Raw genomic sequence first — 10,000 nt, forward strand, 5'->3', positions numbered from 1 at the left:
AAATGCATTCTAATGCTAGGTTTTGAAAGGCCCAAGTAGAGAAATTGGAACATTAGACTCCAATTGTGGATACCAGTCGACATCCTAATAAGTATAGATGTTTAAGATTCCTTAAAAGATAAATTCTCAATGAAACTGATTTTAATGATTGGGATTTATTTTCATTAAAAAGTAACTTTGATAGGGCAAATCCATATCAAATATTAGAAATTATAGCATTATAAGGAGAGTTAGTTCTAGATTTTCCTAGAAAGGGGAAGTATTTTTACATAGAATAAAGGATTTAATAACAGTTTCATAATTCACCATTACAGGAGTGATAGAAAAAGCAATGAAGTAGAAAACAAGAAAGGGGTAGAATGGATGCTGGATTTATTAAGAGTGATATCAAAATAGGATACCTAACGACTGGGAAGGAAATCTAATGGTATCTACTGTATATTTACACAGGAAAGTAATGTCATGGAATGTGGTAACTACAGACGAATGTGGTAATTACTGAAGAAGCAAATTAAAATATCATGGTTTGAAAGCTTTTGAGAAGGATACCTGATTGGTGATTGGGAAAGATTAAGCAGGTTAGGAAACAATGATTTTGTGATCCTTTAGGAAGAGGAAGTCCCAGAGAGGCTGGTTACAATGGTTGAGATGAAGTACAAAAGAACAAGGACAAACGTAATGACAGCAGTTAGCGAAACTGATAGTATGGCAATAAAAACATGTGATAAAATCGACTCGCATACTTAACAAAAAATTGTTCAAATAAATATTTTCAGAATTGATTGTAAACTAATCACTTCAATAGGAATGGAGCTAAAATAAAGATCAATTCTTATAAAATACATTAACTCGCTTTCTATCATATATCAGTAAGCAAAGGGAGGTGAATTTGCATTCGAATACAAACGAAGTATGTTATAATTTATGATTTGGCTGACTAAAATATACATTGTTGAACTTTTCTCTCTCTCTCTCTCTCTCTCTCTCTCTCTCTCTCTCTCTCTCTCTCTCTCTCGATTTATATATCTATCTATATATATACATACATACATACATACATACATACATATATATATATATATATATATATATATATATATATATATACTATTCTCCCACTCTCGATTTATCTATCTATCTATCTATCTATCTATCTATATATATATATATATATATATATATATATATATATATATATATATATATATGAGTGTGAATGTGTGTAAGTGTGTATGTGTGTTTGCATGTTGGTACTTACCGACGGTAGTTTGGCCCGACTTGGAGGCAAACTTTCCATTAAGGCTGATTATCTTTGCGATTGTGATTCTTTCCGACTGAGTCTCCTCAATCTCCGTTTGGTCGAGTGACGTCCCGGTCGAACTCGTCCTACTGGTCGACTTCTTCTGTCGACAACGTCTCCGCAAAATCCAAACCGCAACACCTACCGCTAATGATCAAGAAACAACAAATAGATATTAAATAGTCTTAGTTATAATTAACTTTCAAGTACAATCATTCTTGTTTTATCTTTTAACTAGGTTTTTGAGTATTGTGTAAAATAATAGAATAGTTATGGATCGATATGGGCTACAATAGTGCCGTCATAATAATTTTGATAATTATTATCATAATTCTTATATTTTAAAGAATACCTATTTTTGTATACAGTAGTAGAGACGACATGAAACTCACCCATAAAAAGAAGAACCCAAGAGAATGTCATGATGAAAATGCCGATTGAAGTGGCCAGTGAAGGCACCGGCATTGCCTGTCCCTCACAATGGTCCCCTGATGTCAGGAAGAGAGAGAAAACTTTTTTTAAATATAGGGTTTCTTTGAAGACTCGTTCTCATGGAGTCAGGAAATATATTTTTTGACTCTTTTGTGGATTATAATCTTAAATTTCCCTCTATTTTCTGATGTCATAACCGATTAAATGTAATGATGTTAATGATAACCCAATAAGTAGTTAATGAATAATTAAAGAATAATGTATGATATTGTTTACCATAATTTTTTTTTATCATCACAAAGTTACATGATTCATTTCTTTAAAGAAATTAATTCGTGTAGATAAATCAAAGCAGAATACAATTTAATAGATTTTGCCAAAAGTTAATAGTAAGCTTTTCGTTACTATCCTTTTATTTATCCAACACTTTTTACTAAAGAATATAAACACGGATAACTCACCAATATGGGAATCAGGGCATTCACAGAAGTACCCAGGGTCACGATTGACACAAGTGCCACCATTAAGGCATGGATTACCGAGGCACTCGTTGATATCTTGGCAAATTTCTTCCTCCTCTGATAATGCTGTTCCCTCGTCACACCTGGCACGAACAGGAAGAGAGATATAGTTATAAAGTTTGATCATATCCACAAAGAACCTTTAGTAAGGACTAAGCCCTCAATCATAATGTTCATATACCAATAAGTTACTTTTTATACTACCGTAAGATTTTCTTCACGTGTCAGAAACAATGACAACAGTATTTAGTTATAGTATGTATTTGGTCCTTTACCCTTCAAAACAATTTTCGTTACACGAGTACATTGAGCTTATTTAGTGGAAAAAAAATCTATAAACAATGCCTTCTTACAATAGAGACATAGTTTCCAACCAACTTACCCGCAATGATGTCTTCTCCATAGGTCGATGCAAGTGAAGGGGTTTGGACAGGAAACATTTGCACAAACATCCACTCCTCCGGGGCATCCTCAAATATGTTTGCAAACATTGTTGCTTGCGCCCATTCGGTGCTGTTGTCCCAAAGGAGGCAAGGGAAGACTCCATCCAGATATGCGTACGTCGTCCAAACAGCCTGCATTGCATATTTGGCAAGAATTAGCAATACATGCACACGCATATTATTATTATTATTATTATTATTATTATTATTATTATTATTAATTGCTAAGCTACAACCCTATTTGGAAAGCATAATGCTATTAGCCCAAGGGCTCCAGCAGGGAAAATAGCCCAGTGAGGAATGGAAGCAAAGAAAATTTAATTATTAAGAAGAGTAACATTAAACTAAATATCTCCTTTATAAAGTATAAACACTTTAACAAAAAAAAAAAGGAAGAGAAATAAGATAGAATAGTGTGTCCGAGTGTACCCTCAAGCAAGAGAACTCTATACCAAGACATTGGAAGACCATGGTACAGAAGCTATGACACTATCCCAGACTAGAGAACTATGGTTTGATTTGGAGTAACCTTCTCCTAGAAGGGCTTCTTACCATAGCTAAAGAGTCCCTTCTACACTTTCTAAGAGAAAAGTGGCCACTAAACAATTACAGTGCAGTAACCCATCGGGTGAAGAAGAATTGTTTAGTAATTTTAGTGTTGTCAGGTGTATGAGTACAGAAGAGAATATGTAAAGAATATGCCAGACTATTTGGTGTGAGTGTGTGTGTAGGCAAATGGGGAAATGAACCGTAATGATCCAATGTAGTACTGTCTGGTCAGTCTGAAGACTCCATAGCTCTCTCTCTCTCTCGATCCTCTCTCTCTCTCTCTCGATCTCTCTCGTCTCTCTCTCTCTCTCTCTCTCTTTCCTTATATATATATACACACACACACACATATATATAATATATATATATATTATATATATATATATATATATATATATATATGCACGTGTATATATATATATATATATATATATATATGTATATATATATATATATATATATATATATATATATATAAATAGTATATATATATATATATATATAAATATATATATATATATATATATATGTGTGTGTGTGTATATATATATATATATATATATATATATATATATATTCGATCTTATTCGTCCTGATTTCTCGTTTGAGTCAACATTCTCCATTTATTTACATTTCTTGCATGTTCTCCCACCTTACCCCTTCTCAACACATCCATCCGTCTGATCTGTCAACGCCCCACACTTCTCTTTCCATCGCTGGCATGTTCTTAGCAATCTTGATTAGTTCCACCTCCTCCATTAGATAGCCATAGTAATCTTAGAAGAGCTTCCCTAACCTTCTCCTTTACATTACATAAGTCACACATTCTCAAATCTCGACTGTCCCACCTTTCCAGTAGTGATATTCCAGAAATTCATCTCACCATTATCATATCGGTTGTTTCTAAGAGTCCCATCTTTTTCCTCTAAAGTGCCCGAGTTTCTGTTCTATATAATAGTATGTTCTTCATAAATGTCTCATGAATATTAATTTTGAGCCTCAATGGTATTTTACTGTGTAAGATAACTCCAATTACTTCTCTCTATCTTCGATATGCGTCCTTTCCTTCTCTGTCTCAATGATCTCTGAGTACCTCCCTCTTCTGCAATCATTGTTCCCAAGTAGTAATTAAACTCATTGTGCTGTTTTAGCCCTATACCATCTTCCAATTAAATATTCATTTCTTCATGCCCTTCTCTATAGTTAATCATTAGGTCCTACTTTTCAAAGTTTACCTCCAATCCTTTCCTTTCTAGGCTTGAAACCATTCTTGTAATTCTCTTATGTCTGCTGCAATGACTAAATCAGCAACAAACATGAATGCCCACAATTCTTCGTTGTTCTTTAATTCTGATGTTGAAGTTTTTATAACGACGAGGAACAAGAATGGACTCGGAGCTGATCAAGATGGAGACCGAGCTTCACGGGGAATGCCTTAGTCTACCCATATTTTGTCTTTATAATGGTTCTTGTCCCCTCATACACCATCCTCACTAACCTCACCAACTTCTGTTCTCCCCTCTTTCTCAACGTCATTAGACTTACCGTAACAGTACTCTATCGAAAATAATTTTTCAAGATCCACAAAACACTTTTAATTATACCCTTTTCCATCTATATACTTTTCTTTGACAAACCTTGCTATAAAAATAGCATCAATTGTATTCTTTCCTTTCATAAACCAGAGATACTGCTCATGTATATCTATTAACTCTTTCAATCTTCATTCCATTATTGTTTCTAGTATCTTGAATGTATACTAAAAAATCTTTAATCATCTGTAATTACCACATTTTCACACGTCTTCTTTCTATTTATACAATTTAATCATTTAACTAACTTATTAGTTCCTTGATGTTATATCTTAATGTCAGATCTTTTCAATAGTGTGTCCAACCACTCTTTGCTAGGTTTCAGCAAAAACTTAATCAATTTAATTGTCAAATTTTAAATGCATTTGGAGTATAATCTTAGATTTTCGTATTTATATTTCAAAGAATCTAAAGGTTCCATTTATCAATTGGCTGAATGTTTCCCGAATTTCTAAATATTTTTGTATCAAATTTTTACCACCTTCATATTAAAGTGTAATTCCGAAACTCAATGTAGTCCTGAAGAACGGTCACCAGTGATCGGAAACACGTGTCGACACTAATAGGTGGAGAAAAGTAAATGTATTTCTGCTTTTTATTCAAAAAACTATTTGCAGGGCGATCTATACGAGAAGAAGCTGTCTTCGATGTTTGGACGCCACTGAAACGTTGTCTATTCATCATAAACGAATAGTAATATGCCCAAGTATCATATATATATATATATATATATATATATATATATATATATATATATTTATATATATATATATATATATATATATATATATATACACACATATATATATATATATATATATATATATATATATACATATATATATATATATATATATATATATATATATATATATTTATATATATATATATATATATATATATATATATATATATATATATATATATATATATAGTCTTACAAAGCTGGTCTAGCATAGAGCAAATATTTTAGTCATGTATTTTCATTTGTCTATTCAAGAGGTGTATAGCCAGCTCGCAATGTGGGTCTCACACATATAGGTTTAAGGGCATTGTATGTAAATTACATAAGACTTTCCTCATTCATTTCAATGTATTTTTCATTCAAGACAGTGTATGTAAATTTACGCTATCTTTAAGAATTAATCTTTTTATTTCCTGGATTTTGTTACAAAGTCTTATGTAACTCGACTAGGTATGCTGTACAAACCATACGAGATATGAACACAAGGGCTTATGTAATTTTTTTATATTTTCATGAGGTATTACGTCATATTTATATATCCACGGGATTAGAATGTCCATGAAACTTCTCAAAATAGATCTACTCTTTTTTTAAATATTTTGAGGGGTAAGTGGGCGGAGTTAGCTAAGAGAGAGTTGCCTTGCAAGCAAGGTTTGTTCCTTTGTTCAATTTTCTACGTTGGCAACCTTACGCAGCTATGCTTTTCCCGCCATGCCACTAAAATGATCTATTTAGAATTTTCTAGAAGTTTTAAATCAATGTATAAGCGGCCTTTTGAAATTATAAGTACCAGAAGAGATCCAGCCTGTCTCTTTGGAAAAGCCAAAGTTCGTCCATCCTTTCATCTCAAGTTCTTCGAGTGTGCACCCTCTCAAACGTGATTAATGTTTTATATCCAAAATATATTGTGTATAGTGTGTTCAAACGTTAAAGAAACTTTGAATGATATTTCAAGAGTAATGTGGTAATGTAAGTACTGGTTTAATATAAATTTTGTAAATGGCCCTGTGAAATTGAGGTTAAAAGTGAAGTGTAATTATTCTGGCTTAATTATTCGGTTACCTCATGTGATATAAAACATGTAATTGTATCAGTTACATTTATGTAAATTTCTTAAGGGTTTTAATCATTAGTGTTGAAGTGTTAGCTATTTTCATTAATCATCAAAATCTAAAAATATTATAAATCTGTTACTGTGAAACAAGTGATTGTATAATTTTTTCTAAGCTATTATTCTCTTGTATTAGTCTAAGGTTTTGTTCAGATTTGATATTTCGAGTGATTTATTTTTGGTGATAATTTTTTCAGATTTGTAACTTTTTATAGACTATATTTATTTTTTGAAAGTGGGTATTATTTTGATCTCCAATATTTCATAATAGTGCTTGCTTGTAATCCCTGACTAAGAATCAAAGTAAAAGATTGTTTATGAATAGTTCTTATAAAATAATCACCCAGTTTAGTTTGAGTGTATGTAAGAGACCTCAGGATATTCAGTGTTTTTATGTATTGCTGTCTGGGAGTTGCATAATATTCTCAGAGCTCGGGCATTTTTCAAGTATAACAGATTTATGTAAAAATAAACAGGTGGGTTTACAGATTGGGATTTTATGTAACTTGCCAGCCATAATATATATATATATATATATATATATATAATATATAATATATATATATATATATATGTGTGTGTGTGTGTGTATGTGTGTGTGGGTACATATATATATATATATATATATATATATATATATGTACCCACACACACACACACCACACATATATATATATATATATATATATATACACCCAGTTGTTTATGCAGTTCAAAACATCCTTTAATCTACATTTACAATAAGTGAAAGATACTCCCGTATTTTGTTAGGAGAAAACGATTTGCTTTATTGTTATATTTTACTCTTTAGAGAACAACCATAAAAAACTCCGCTATTCATAAATTTATATAAATCATAGAAGATTAGAATAAACTACAAATTTAATCTACCTATATAGTGCGCAAAACCTAAAAAACCCATTTAGGTTTTGCATTTAGAAAATCCAGGTTTTCATTGTGTAAATCATGCAGAATTAGTCTGCTTGACCACTTGTGTTTGCTTACCATTATGAAAGTCGCGAAGGACCGTGTAAATGGAGGAGACGCCAATGTAATCGGGCGATCCACCGACGTGAATCCCCTCTTGACGAAATCTATTGAAAAAAAAATTAATGAAGGAATAGACGATTTAATAATAATAATAATAATAATAATAATAATAATAACAACAATAATAATAATAATAATAATAATAATAATAAGAATAATAATAATAATAATAATATAATAATAATAATAATAATAATAATGGTCACTTTATTCTGAATACAGTTACTAGTCAGATTAATTTTCCATATAATGGTGTTTTCTTACCTGATTTTTTTATCTGATCTCAGTGTATGCTGCTATGAAATTCGATTATAAATCCTTACCTTACATTGACAATCTGGTTATTAATTCTCAGGAGAATATAGTTTTTTTTTTTTTTTTTTTTTTTTTTTACTGCATATCATAAACATTTATTTCTTTCGGGTTGAGGTTCTTCACTTCACATTTATCTTCTAAAGTACTTGTCATATCATATAGATCAACAATCTTGAGGAACCATAGCTAAACCATACTTCTTTACAACAAAATCAATTATATAATCTTATTTAGTTTCTTTTATTAGTTTAGCTATGCTTAACGGAGTGAATTTGCATTGGACAGTTATTTGATTTGTTTTCAGCTTTTATCACACTCTGTAAAAGAAACTTTTTTCTCATTTAGAGAGAGAGAGAGAGAGAGATGAGAGAGAGAGAGAGAGAGAGAGAGAGAGAGATTGCAAGGCTTCCATGTAAATATGTTACAAGAGTGTGCAGGGAGCTGGGAGGGAGAGAGAGAGAGAGAGAGAGGGAGAGAGAGAGAGAGAGAGAGAGAGAGAGAGATTGCAAAGCTTCTATGTAAATAATATGTTACAAGAGTGTGCAGGTAGCTGAGAGAGAGAGAGAGAGAGAGAGAGAGAGAGAGAGAGAGAGGGAGAGAGAGAGAGAGATGAGAGATTGCAAAGCTTCTATGTAAATAATATGTTACAAGAGTGTGCAGGTAGCTGAGAGAGAGAGAGAGAGAGAGAGGAGAGAGAGAGAGAAGAGAGAGAGAGAGAGAGAGAGAGAGAGAGACGATGAGAGAGAGAGAGAAATTATCATATTGTTATTTTCATTACTCCTGTCATCACTTTAATCTAACTTTTACCACCAACATGTTCATCAACTAAATAATAAGCGAGTCAGAATTGCTTTCACATTGGAGACATGAAAATCGGGAAAAGGAAAAACTCCTGCTCACCGTAAACGAAGCGTTGTGGTATTTGGGGCTGGGGTCGAAGATAATGCAACTCTGACGTAGCTGTTTGCATTGAAGGAAGCCGCTTTGGGTTTGCTGGTTGCAAGAGTCTGTTGTCCAAACCCAGATTGCACTCGCAAACAGGCTCACCAAATTCATTAGTCACACATCTGTAATGGGAAAGCATAATTCTTATATCTATTTAGTCATCATGAATGGATATTTATTTTACATTGCATGGTTATTCATCATACAAGATTAACCTTATATTGTAAATGAATACGATTCTAGTTCATTATTTTTTCTCCAATTCGTTTGATTAACGTGATTTTAGGTGATCATTATTCATATAAAATAAGAAAATTTTTATATAAGAAATCAGTTTAATGAGCATACTTCACTTATAAAACAAATTGGTTAAAATTTTCTAGATTATTTTCTTCTTTTTCATTTGATAACCGTGATTTTATCTGATCATTATTCGATATAGAATACAGCATTATTTTTTATGAAAACGCTTTCAATAAGCATACTTCACTAACATAAATTGGTTATAATATTCCCTTCGTTTAGATAAATTCTTTATGTGATGATCAAGTTTTCTTTCACCATCACGCTCTGGAATTTTTGCATTCAACCAGAAATATAAAATGTCAAAGAACTATTTTGAAAAATATATTTGCGATCTAGAAGTCATATAACTTTTTAGGATAATATGATAACAAAATAAAGAAGAAAAAACCTATATACATAAAAAAAATAGTTTACTAATCTGATATAGTAAGTTCAGTTTTATTAGATTTTCTGCTAAGTTCAAGTGATTATTGTAGCAGAAGTATTGGTCAAGTGGATAATCATCAAAACAAAGCGTAGTAAATGTATTATTTACATGAAAAAGTGCATATGGGATCACAGATGATATATCAATTCCACACCTCAAAGCGACTGAATTTTTTTCTAAATAAAATATGAATATGATCCGCCTGGTTCCATTTAAAAAATAGGAAAAAGTTCACAGGTTGTGGTGGCCTATTTGATAACATTC

At 31.6% G+C, this 10,000-nt stretch overlaps 1 pseudogene; it reads right to left on the reverse strand.

The window, feature by feature from the left end:
• The window catches only part of LOC137657555 (putative neural-cadherin 2), a 121,711-nt pseudogene that overhangs the window by 17,899 nt on the left and 93,812 nt on the right, over positions 1–10,000 (reverse strand).

The sequence above is a fragment of the Palaemon carinicauda genome, chromosome 18, assembly GCF_036898095.1.
Source record: "Palaemon carinicauda isolate YSFRI2023 chromosome 18, ASM3689809v2, whole genome shotgun sequence".
Classification (NCBI taxonomy): domain Eukaryota; kingdom Metazoa; phylum Arthropoda; class Malacostraca; order Decapoda; family Palaemonidae; genus Palaemon; species Palaemon carinicauda.